The 12,525-nt window shown below is 46.1% G+C and overlaps 1 long non-coding RNA gene across 1 annotated transcript in view; it reads left to right on the top strand.

Moving 5' to 3' along the window:
• The first annotated feature begins 2,952 nt into the window (after positions 1-2,952).
• Positions 2,953-12,525, top strand: part of LOC109286095 (uncharacterized) — a 34,246-nt gene continuing 24,673 nt past the window's right edge. The window contains exons 1-2 of the long non-coding RNA XR_002094017.2: positions 2,953-3,093; positions 12,053-12,173. This is a non-coding gene — a long non-coding RNA (uncharacterized LOC109286095). The remainder of the gene's footprint in view (positions 3,094-12,052; positions 12,174-12,525) is intronic.

Here is a 12,525-nt window from a genome sequence, read left to right as displayed (position 1 = left end):
AACACCACCACCTCAGGGATTCTCTATTTTTCTTCTGTTTGCACCAATTCATTTTTTCTCCTCATTGCAAACACCAGCCTCCCCTCAAGAACAAACCTGACAAATGGATCATGCTAAGTTATGTTCTCCCCTCCCTTTGCTGAAGCAGCTGATTCACCACACACCAAATTACATGACTTGACTAGTGAAACAGATCCTTGTTCTATTTTGGTTTGGAGTTTGTTTTTGCTGTCTCTCTGTTGATCTGATGGTGACATGCCAGGACCACAAATAGGTAAGCACGGGACACACATTCAGGTAGAGCTGCAGAAAGACTCCTTCACATTATTGTTAAAATGGAACCAATGGGAACATTGTCTTGTCTGGGGAAGCTCCTGAAATATTTTGCAGACTATTGCTTGAATCTTTGGCACAGCCTTGCCCTGAATTGGCAGTATGCTCTCCTTCTACTCTCTTGTGCAAATAACATTTTCCACATTTATTTCAGGACCTAAATCTGCAGTCCTGAAACAAGCAAAACTCCCCTTGGATTAACTGCAGTAAATGTAGGGTTCTTGATATCTTGTGTCACCAAGATAATTTTAAATCTGGAGCAGCTGCTTGTCTAGTACCAAAGAAAGGGCATCTGGGCACAGGCAGTGGGACTTTCTTACTGGCTCATTGTTGGCCTAACTCTGCATTGATAGTTTAGTACCTGGTAAACAACAGAGAATTGCAATCTCTCATAGCAAAAGACAAATTGCTGCTGCTTCTGTTACATTAGGGATTCAAGTCAGACATTGAACTTGCTTTTTGTGTCACAAACAGACATATCAGCTTAACAAAATCAATCTAGCCTGTCCAAGTAGACTCACAGGTTGGACTTCTAGTCCAACTGTAAACCCAGTAATTTGGTTCCATTTCCAATCTAATTTCCACCATGGTCAGTGGTGATTAGAAAGCCTGCACTCCACTGGCATCTGTTCAGACTTCCTGGGCGTACACTTAGCAGTGTGTAAGAAGCATTGCTCTTGCATGCAGAATATTGGAGTTGCAGTTATTTTGCATCATTCCTGCTCAGTCTACAAAATGGGATGTTTAATGCCAGCAGATTACATAAATACCAGTATATTCTATCTAAATCAATAGACCCAATGTACCTGGACTATGTATTAGAACAGTTGTAAATTAAAGCTATCAATAATGTTTTCAAACTGTGTTACAGGCAGCCCTCAACTTACAACATTTTGAGTTACATTGTTTCGCACTTACAACTTTTATAAATTGACACCGTTTCAACTTTTTGACTTCTGTTTTGACTTTACAACACTTGATCCGATGCTACGCTATGCCAGAGAACAAGTTTGCTGTGTTGCCCATCTCCCTAGAGAGCATCTGTCCAAACTTCCTTGGACACTTTCTTTAAGAAAGCAGACAAGACTCCAGAAAAACCTGCAGCCAAGACTCCTGAGAAGACCCCAGCCAAGAGCCCTTCAAAAAGTCTAACCAAGAGCCCTTCAAAAAGTCCAGCAAAGTCATCTCAAAGAAGTCCTTCCAAGTCAATATGATTGCTATTTACAATATAAATACTTCAATGTAGCTATATTGCTCATCTCTAATTGACTGAGTACAAAATTCTGGGTTATTTTTGGTGAAAATAGGGTATCGGGCCTTGGTTCAGGAATCAATTCCCCATCTATAACATTGTTTCTTATGGGAAAATCGGTTCTGAGTTACAATGTTGCAACTTAAGACTTTCAGGAACCAATTGTGTTTCAAGTCCAAGGACTGCCTGTACTGATAACTTATATACTAATAACTGAAAGCTTGTTGGTGTTTCTTTGTAGACAAACCAAATCATTTGGTGGGGTGGGGAACAACAGAAACTCACAGCTGTTTAACATCTGAGCCTGGCTAAGATAGGAAGAGTGATGGTCTAAAAGCGAGTTCTTACTCAACTGCTTTTCTTTCTATGTATATTCTCTGTACCAAAGCTAGAATAAAGAATGGGTCCATATCAAAGGTTTCAGCTCCTGGGTTCACACACACATATCAGAATCAAAGCTGTCATTAAAAAAATGTTCGTAGCTTTGCTGGATGCAAAGAAAAGTTTGAAAATGTGAACAAACTATAACTGATGTGCATCTAAGTTTGCAGGGCTAGGGACAGACATTACACATAAACTGGTTTAAGTGATCAGAAACTGGTTTAAATCTGTAACAGAACAGATGTTTAGTGTACATAAACCAGTTTTAAAATGGCTGAAACCAGTTTGTGATAAACCTGATTGAATGTAGTATCAGACTTAACTGATTTGGATCAAACCGGTTTATGCTGTGTCTGTCCCAAACCCCTTGCTGGTTTGAGATAAATCAGACTCCATCAGCATCTCAGCATACTCTCTGGGCTGGGCAGGGCTCTCTGCTTCACAGCATGGCCTGTCCCTTCTCTCTGCTCCCTGGGCAGACCTCCTCTGGCACAGACTTGTAGACACAGCAGTCTGCTGGCTTTCCCAAGGCCCCCTCCCCCACCCCTCTCAACACTTGCTGCTTAAGCAGGGATCCCTTCCTTCCCATCTCCCACAGCAGACCATATGCAAGTGGTATGGTAGCTAGTGCTGTGTAAGGCTCTGGCAGAGAGAGCAGACACAGCAGAGTCTGCCTGGCTTCCCCCTGGTACATGAGTAGGGCTGCTCCTGATGGTTTTGTGGCAGCCTTAAACTGCAGTCATTTCTCTCCATCTAAGGATGCAGACAACTGCCACCTGTGGCCCTGCTAGTGAAGCTCCTCTGTCTGACCTGGGTTTAAATTGGCAGCTGGTATGTGACTTGTGCCTGTGTGATTCTTGAGGAAACAGAAATTGCCCTGAGATGCTTTTATTTAACAATTATATGAACATGATGGATCACACTGAATGCAGTTGCTTACGCAGAGAACCTCTATGCACTGTTTCAATCTCTATCTCCCTCTTGTTTGATACATGCTGAGTCCACAAGAGGGCACTGTGCCACACCGACAAAGTGGATTTTTGTTTTCACCTCGGCCACACAAGGTTTCTTTACAAGTCCTGGGCCAAGCAGGCTCCAGGGAGAGGATATACCACACTGAACTTTCTGTAAGTATTTTGAAATACAGTTTTGACTGTTGGAACACTAAACTTGCAACACTTTATGCACCCACATATGCTTTACAGCTTGTGGGTGGATTTGCCACTAGGTGCTAGGTCAGGAAATAAGCCCTGATGGAATGATCTCTACCCTTGCAGGGGAAGTGGGGAGGGTTGATTTAGCATGGTGGTCTGGTATCTCTCATTTCCTGCTAGGAAAACATGTCTTTAATCAGAGTTTCAGAAGCCACCTTGGGAGAAGCCATCTCCCATTTAGTTTTAAGCTTCTTCTGAGAGGTTCTAACAACATGTGGTTTCATCCGCTGACTCCATTCTGCTCCCCAGTGGAAAAAATCTTCCAGCCATAAGCATCAATCTTCTTCTTTAATTGCGAGTCCATCAAATTAACAGTTCAAGTTTTTTCCAGAACAGTCTTTCCAGTAGGGTCAGGTGCAGTAAGTGATGGGGAAGTATTAATTACAGAGCAGAAAGGTGACACTTGCTGGAAAGATACTATTACCAGTAGCCTTATCCAACACCACACTTGATTCCAAGTCTGAAAAAGCACTGGTGCTGATGGGGCTTTTCATGGTATTTCTGCCTCTTAGCAATGAGACAAATAACTAGTCTTGAACTGTGCCAAGCAAATACAGCAGCAGTGTGGTTTGCAAAGAAAATCCAGCTCTCCCTCAGCTTCCCTCCATTTCACTATGAGTCTGCAACTAGGTTCGGTAGTTTTGTTAGGCTGAACCTGAAGTTGAACTCTGAAAGTTGATTTGCAGGAAGTATCTATCTGTTCTGTTTACCCCAACAAGCTGCAGAACAAGACTCTCTCAAGAAATTCCAAGGTCCTTTTTGCTAATGAACTATGTAACAAGCTCTACAAAATCCACTCTCATTTACATTAATGCATGGAGGAGGTGCCATTAAAAACACTGGCTCTAATTTTGCTTTGTTGCTGCTGTTAAATTAAGTGCAGTTCACGAGAGAGAAGAATTCAGTCCCTTAGCTTAGACTTACTTTAAGATGATAATTAACAAGACAGTAAAATGTTGGGCAAAGCAGAATGTCCGATTCCCTGTTGAGTAACTCATAGACTCAGTTTTGTTCTTTAAAATCTGAGTCTGGACATAAACATTTCCTATCATTTTAATGAATGGACTGAAGGTATATGGCTCAATCCTCAGTTGATGTCAATGGATGGAATTCTACGAACTTAAAGGAATTTCATAGTATATGACAAGTTCATACAAGCTGCAAACTTGGGATATACTATGAAACCGTGTGCTCATGATGGCCATTATGTGGCTCAAAGTATATTTTCTCAATAACTGCATATCCCATTTCTTCAATAGCTAGAACAGAGCATTTTCTCCTGCCTTCCTCTCCCCTTCGCTTTCACCCCCACCCCAGCCAAAAGCCTTCCCTGCAAATTCAGTCTAAGAACTGATGGTTCTTACCATCCTGCTTATCACCAGTAATAAAGATAGTAATTTTTGCATATGATCCCAGATCGGCTGTAATGCTCTTCCAGAGCAGCAGCTGCCTTGTGGGACTAAAGGAAATAAGGTGCGAGTAGCAGTTTAGTCAATAAATACACACAGATCTAATTCTAAGCTTTTCATTTTATCAGACACCCAGCTTCCAAAGCTTAACTCTTTGAAACTTCTTTGAAAAATTCTATCCCAAATACTCAAAGGAGGTGGCATTTTTACTGTCATGTTTCTCATGTTTCTGATAAAAGCTGCCCCTTAAAGAATCTTTCCCCACTCCAGCAAAGTGGCGTTTTAGGGACAGACATTAAACATAAATCGGTTTAAGTAATCAGAAACTGGTTTAAACCTGTAACAGAACATAAGTTCAGTGCACATAAACCAATGTCAAAATGGCTGAAACTGGTTTAAGATAAACCTGGTTGAATGTAGTATATCAGACTTAACTGATTTAGGTCAAACCGGTTTATGCAATGTCTGTCCCAGACCCCTTCCTGGTTTAAGTTAAACCAGAGTCCCCCAGTATCCCAGATGCTTTGCTGGGCTCAGCTAGGCTGTGACCTCTGCTCCAGAGAACAGGCTGGTCACACCCCTCTCCTCCCTAGCCAGAGCTCGGGGGAGACTGAAGGCACTGCACGGTCTACCTGACTTCCCTTACTGCTCGCTGCTCAAGCAGGGATTCCCCCCTCCCGCCCTCCCATAGCGTGGACCCCAGTCCCATGGACCCTAGGCATGTGGTATGCTAGCTAATGCTGAGAGGTGTGTGTGTCTCCAGTTTCACTGGGATAGGCAGACAGGATAGTGTCAGCTTAGGACTTTTTAGAGCTAATCAGCAGGTCAGCTGGAAATGCCCCTTCCTTCCTTGGAAAAAGCTGTTGAAGATGGGCTTGAACTAATGAGAGAAGCTTTGTTTTGCTGATAGGCTGATAACACTGTGGTTTTATCAGCCCCCTGGCTGGTCTGCAGACATGGAGAGGGAGATTGAAAAGCTCAGTATCAACAACAGATGCATGCACTGCATACATCCCCTTTGCCTCAGAGTGCTAGCCCTGAGCTGGGGTTTGGCAACACTCCCACCCCTTGAGCAGCCAGAATTCATTACGCACTGGCAATGTTCCCTCTAAGGAGTAGCGGTCCATGAGTGTGCCACTTTGGTCTGTGAGCTTGCTGCTTTGGTCCCGCCTCCCCCTTTTGGTGTGGCATGGGACACTTACCAAAGGTAAGCTCCTCACTCCTCACCTGAGGCAGGCAGCAGGGGCTGGGGGGGTTAGGGGCCTGGAGGCTGGTGCAGGCTCCGGGAAACTGCTCCACTCCCCCGCATTACCTCCAGAAGCGATGAGGCACATGGCATCAGGGCTGGGGAGTGGAGCAGTTCGCCGGAGCCAGCAGAGCCCGTACTAGCCCCCACCCCAGCCTCCATCCCTGCGTTGCCTCACCTCAGGGAGGAGCCGTTGCTCCACTAGCTCTGGGGAAGTGCTCCACTCCCCAGCCCTGATGCCATGTGCCTCCTCAATCCCTGAGGCAATGCGGGGGAGTAGAGTACTTCCCCAGGGCTAGTGGAGCCTGCGCCAAGCCCCTGCCTCTGCCTTGCCTCAGGAAGGAGCTTACCTTTAGTAAGTGTCCCATGCCGCAGCCCAGCTCCTCTCCTGCTGGATGCATGGCCTGAAAAAGTTGGTGCGCGGCCAGACTTTTACTTGTGCGCAGCCGCACACATGCGCACCTTAGAGGGGAACTTGCACACAGGCTAACTGAAGGTAGTATTCTGAAGGATAGCCAACATGGCTTCATGATAGGCAGGTCATACCAGACCAACCTCATTTCCTTCTATGATCAGGTAACTCACCACCTGGATAGGGGAAATGAGGTAGATGTCATATACTTGGACTTCAAAAAGGCCTTTGACCTAGTCTCCCACGATGTCCTCATGGTTAAATTAGGAGAATGCAGCCTTGACTACTTTACAGTTCAGTGGCTAGGCAACTGGCTTCGTGATAGGACCCAAAGGGTATTGATTGATGGAACCGAGTCATCATGGTGGAAGGTGACCAGTGGCATCCCTCAGGGCTTAGTACTTGGACCAGTGCTCTTCAACATTGTTCATCAACGCTTGTATTGTTGGCAACATTGTTGACAATGCTCGGGTATTACAAGCAAACTGGCAAAGTTCACTGATGACACCAAACTACAGGGGAGCATGATTGCTCTCGAAGACAGGCTGGCAATATAGGCTGGCAATACAGGCTGACCTGGATGAGCTTGTGAGGTGAGAGGACCTCAACCTAATGTCATTTAATACAGAGAAATGTAAAGTGCTCCATCTGGAAAGAAATAATCTACAACACACTTACGGGCTTAGCAGTGCTACACTTGCCAGCACCACAAATGAATAAGACCTGGGTGTCATGATTGACAACAAAATGAACATTAGCCACAAATGCATTGCTGTGGCTAGTAGAGCTAATCAAACACTGGCATGCATCTACTGAGGCATCTTGAGCAAGGCAAAGGATATCATCCTTCCAAGACTCTACTTGGCCTTGGTGAGACCACAACTGGAGTACTGCATCCAGTTCTGGGCGCTACACTTCAGGAAGGATGTGGAGAAGCTCAAGAGTGTCCAAAGGATGGCCTGATTAGAGGGTGAGAGACCAGATCATATGAGGAGAGGCTGAAAGACTTGGGACCAGGGTCACCGTACATCTGAGGTTTCCTGAACATGTCCTCTTTTTTGGCCCCCTGTTCTCATGTCCAGGGGTTTTTTAAAAATGAGAGCAAATGTCCGGGTTTTTGCTCTTCCACTCCTTTCGCAGGCTAGCTGCTTGGGGCTGGGAGCAGCGGGCAAGGTGATTGGTTGTCAGGGGTCACGTGCTCCCCACACGGGCCCCAGCAAGCCACACCCAAGTAAGGAGACACTGTATGTGTGTGGGTGCGTGTGCACGTGCAACACAGAACTTGCTTGTTTGGCCCTGCCTCTGCTGGACATCAATGACACCAGAGGTAAGAATCAGCACCATGACTGTCAGACCCAATTCTGTTCTTCTGTTGCTTCAAGGCTGAAGTCAGCATTACTTTTAGCAGTGAATGTAGGTTCTTTGGGCACTTTGGAGAGTACTGAGTGCTTTCAATGATTCTCTGCTTGGTGTTCGTCTCTGTAACCCTCATTTTACCTCTCTGGCCTCACTCCTAACCTCACTTCTGCATTTGTGGTTCCTCCAAAATTGGCTGGGACCTAGCCATGAACCCCCAACCTCAGACAAAGGGGAAAGGACTTTTAGAACAGGCCTGGGTCCATCCATACCAGAATGCATCCTAGTAGCACATAGCTTCCACAACAAAGGAAGCTGGGTTCAAACAGACCAGTCTCTTCAATACATGACTCTAGTTCACCAGAACTGGTCCTTCCTGTGCTCTGAGTGAGGCAGGAGGTCCTGAAGAACCCCTCCCTCCCCTCCCCCCAGAAAACAAGCAGTATCTCATCAGTACCTCATTTTTCCCCCTGCCCTCCTTGTTCTCAGAAAAAGCTGAACTAGTTTGACTTAAAGTGGAGGAAAGAAATGATCCTCAGGAGACAACTTAGGAAATTTCAGCCTGGATAGTTAATGTTTGGCAAAGTTATAAGGAACTAGACACAAGGTCTCATAATGGGGAGTGTCCAGCAACCTTAATAACAACAGTTCTAACAATTCCCCATAGTTTTAAGGATTGTAATTAAGCAGGAAAAGCAAAACCAGCCATTTTAATTCCTGTTGTAGCAAGTTTAGCATCACAGGAAGAAATCTTAGCTTTTGTCTTCAGCATAATTAGTTTAAACAGCAAATCTAAATAATAAAATGACAATCACACCCAACTCTTTCATAGTGCTATTCATCATTACCATCTCAAAGTGCTTTACCATGCAGGTCAGAACTACTATCCCCAGTTTAGAGATAGGGAAACTGAAGCAGAGAGAAAAAAAAATAGCTCAGCCAAGGTCACATAACGAGCCAGCAGCAGAGCTAGGATTAGAACCCAGGACACTTAAATCCCTTGTCTAGTACTCAGTTCACTAGCCAAAATGACAACCTCCTAGTTAAGAACCTTGTTTCTGTTTCAGGGTTAATTTTTTGTTTGTTTGATCTGTTCTCATAGACCTTAGAAAACAATCAGAGGCTAGGGACAGATATTCAAAAAGCCCAAGCCTCAATTGATTCAATCTTTGCAGGTTAGTCTAGCCTGCCTAGATTGAATAATTTGCAACTGCACAGACATCCTCTGGATGGAGGAAATGCAGGTACATGCCTGCAGTGGCTCAGGCCAGAAGCTGGGGGGTACTTGACCAGCCCTCCCTTCCCTTTCACTATGCTGAGCTGAGGGGGGGCATGGCCAGGCCCCAGCAGGATGCTCTGATTAGGAAGGGGTTTGAGCCCCCACCCTGCCTACACAATCCCAGACTTTTCCCCGCTTGCTGCTCAAGAGTGTTGCCAGACCCTAGCCCCGGGCTGGCTCTCCGAGGCAAAGGGGAGCATGTAGAGTGCATGCATCTGTTGATGATACTAAGCTTTTCAAGCTCCCTCTCCCTGCTTCTTCATACTTAAACCAAGAAGGGGTCTGGGACAGACATTGCATAAACCAGTTTGACCCAAATCAGTTAAGTCTGATACTACATTCAACCAGGTTTATCTTAAACCAGTGCACCCGTCTAGTTTGATATAGGCACTCTCTAGCAGCCTTGAAGTGTACGCCCAGTCCAGGCCTCAGGGTGTGTCCTCAAGACTTGGGTGTTGGGCTGCATTCAACCCCAAGGGAGGCCCCAACACTTTCCTGCCACGACTTGATCTTCTGTTCAGTAGTGAGACTCTCCCTTGTGGAAACTCACGGACTGGGCGCTGCCCTTTGCAGGCATTCTTGGGGTTCCACCTCCCCTACACCCCAGCCATACGCCAGCCTTCAGGACGACCAGGTGATGGGTCGCCAGCTTGTCTCTTAGATGCTCGCTCCTGCTCTTGTTCCCTCTGGCCCATCCCTCCATGTCTTTCTTCACCTCCCTATGGGGTATGGGACTGGCCCTGTCTCAACTTCCGCCTTGACCTTATCTCCGAGCTGTTGGGTTTGCCGAGGCAGCCTCTACCCTTCTTCTTGACCCTTTGGGTCAATTGGGGATGCTTCCCTGGTTCAGGCTCTGGGTGCCCTACGAGGCACCAATATCAACCAAGAAATGAAAGAAAAAAAAAAAAAAGAAAGAAACAGCAGGGGTTTGGGTCACAGCCTGCCCCACACATGGGTCCGGCATCTGTGGTCGTCAGGATCCCTTGATGCCATCCTCCTTGATCCGGCTGTCCTGTTGAGCCGGGCATTTACCCTTTTAAGAGGGCCGGGACCCTTCTGGTGGGCTCCCGTCTGGACTCCTGCAGCTCCCCTTCTCTGGTGGTCCGGCAGTCCGGGTGACAGCTTCTCCCCCTGTCCCTGGTTCCGATGCTCTCCTCTTCATCTCCCTGCCACTGGCTTTTAAATCTGCCAGGTGGTGGTTTTTGATGATGTCATCCACCAGCGTCGCTTCCAGCCTCAAATAAAAGTGGCTGATGAACCGCACTGGTGGCTCTTCTCGGCACAGCACAGCTTTTCCTGCTAGAGGTAAGTAAGCCCCTGCCTTAGGGTTTTTGGTTTTCTTTTTCTGGCAGCTTATCCCAGACTCGGGTCCCACCATGGGTGGGGTTCTCAGGACTTCCATTTGCGTCCTGCTGGGACAACCAGTTTCAGCCATTTTGAAACTGGTTTATGTGCACTGAACTTACATTGTTACAGGTTTAACCCAGTTTCTGATCACTTAAACTGGTTCATGTGTAATGTCTGCCCCTATCCAGAGATGCTCTGCATGAGAGTTAGAATCCAATGGCATAGATCATGCCACAAGATCAGGTGCCAGCCAGGCTGTACAGGAAAGTAAACTATCTGAAGTGAAATAGAGCTCCCAGTATAGCAAAGATACTGTAGCTCATCACAAGTGTTGAAATATTCAGGTGTAAATGGATTCATTTTTGAGTGAAAGGATTCCCTCCACACCCCTTTAGGAAAAAACGACATAAAAATCACTTCCTGAGTAGAAGGAAAGGACAAAGTAATTTAGCTGGATGGCACAAAGAAAAAATGTAGTGGTATGACATTTCACTGTTAATTATTTTTATATGAAATTTTGAGAGAGAAAATGGGATACTTCTCTGTTTTTGTACAATGCTAATTATAAATACCATCCTAATCAGTTAGAGTGCTCAACTATGTGGGCACAAACCAAGCTGCATTAATGTAGGAAGATCTGTGTGCACATGATGCAACTCCTTAAACCGATTTACCTGGCAAATTGCTTTTGAGTTTTTATTTCTGTTGGAATCTGGAGTAACTTCACAAAGGAGAACAATACATTGGGTTTCCATGGGTACGTCTACACGTGATGAAAAACTCTACATGTGTGCGTGAGACAGCAGCACTTGGCAGAAGGCTCAGGAGGGTCAGCCTTGGGCAGTTGCATTAGGTGGCAGAGAGGCTGGCTGGGGCACAAGACGGCTAAAATGTAGAGCCACGCAGCAGATAGCCCCTGCACTTTAGCACGCTTGTGCCCCAGCCAGACCCCGCTACCGTCTATACATGTGTTCTGTTGCATTTACTCTGCCATAAGATAGTACTGTTCCTGACAGTATTATCTTACAGTGGAGTTAATATACTGCGCCCTAATACCAGTGCATGTGTAGACAGTGACATTTTACTGTGGAGCTCATTAGAGAACTCTGCAGTAAAGCACTTGTGTAGATGCATCCCATGTTTCTGTGCTCTAAAGTACTGTGGTGGCCCTTTAGCAGCTCTCTCACACACTTTGTGCCCTGGCCCAAAAGGCTGCTCTATTTATCTAGATCAGTGGTCTTCAACCTTTTTAAGTAGGAGATCACCTTTGGCATTTAAAAGTAACCCATGATCTACCATGCGCTGCCACCATCCCCCCTCCCTGCCCTGCCCAGCAGGTAAGTCTGTGGGAAGGAAAGGAGGGGGCAGATCAAGGCAGAGGAAGAAAAAAATATTTGGGGGTACACCTCCCCAGCAGGTTAAGTCCCACCCGACCAGGGCCCCACTCAATTTACCTCTGCTCCTGCCTCTGCAACACTGTCCCTCACCATGGGGGGGGCCTCGATCTAGCCCCTGACCCTTGTCTCCCCCACGGACTGACCTGCTGGGCTGGGGCGCATGTGTGCATGCATGCAGGCACTCAGCCCCCCACCCCAGCTTTGGATTGACCCCAAAAGGCTCCGAGATCTACCAGTGAATCGAGATCCACTGGTTGGTAACCACTGACCTAGATGGTCTGATTTGTTTTGGAGTCATGTTGACTAGATGTAACCTCTACATGCGGCATGTAGCCAGGTTTTACCTCTGTGCCTCCATTCTCCAGGGGGCAGCACACACCACTTTCTATCCTACTCACTTAATGTTTCTCCTGATTGTGTTTCCAGATGGAACTGAGGAATGAGGTTTTGGATCTCCTTGCCCTCCATGGAAGGCAAAAGCACAAGAAGTTTTGGTGTTGAAACACAGAAACATCATATTTAAGAGCATCACCATGGTAAGACCAAGGTGAGATTAACAACTGGGTGTAGTGCTATATCAAAAAGAAGGGTATGAAGGTGGCTTAGAAGCAGGTTAATGAAATGCAGCAATATTCCATCCCGTTATCCAAAGACATTAGCACAGGATGCAAGTATTTATTGGCACTTTGTCTCAGGCATGCTGACAGACAGAAAGACACTGGGGACTACACAGTTGATGATTGTTTCTACAAAAATGCACCTGACAGCCAGTGCATTTAATTTACAGGAGCCAGATCAAGACCTTTTACAAATAAATTGGAATATCTTAGCCCTTCATCCCTATTGCCAGCCAGTCTTATGCAGATTAATTGCATTCTGGATGGCACCATATTGCAGCA

The sequence above is a fragment of the Alligator mississippiensis genome, chromosome 10 (genome assembly GCF_030867095.1).
Source record: "Alligator mississippiensis isolate rAllMis1 chromosome 10, rAllMis1, whole genome shotgun sequence".
NCBI classification, from domain to species: Eukaryota; Metazoa; Chordata; order Crocodylia; family Alligatoridae; genus Alligator; species Alligator mississippiensis.
Note: the sequence above shows the minus strand (reverse complement) of the source record. Positions and strands in the feature narration are given on the sequence as shown.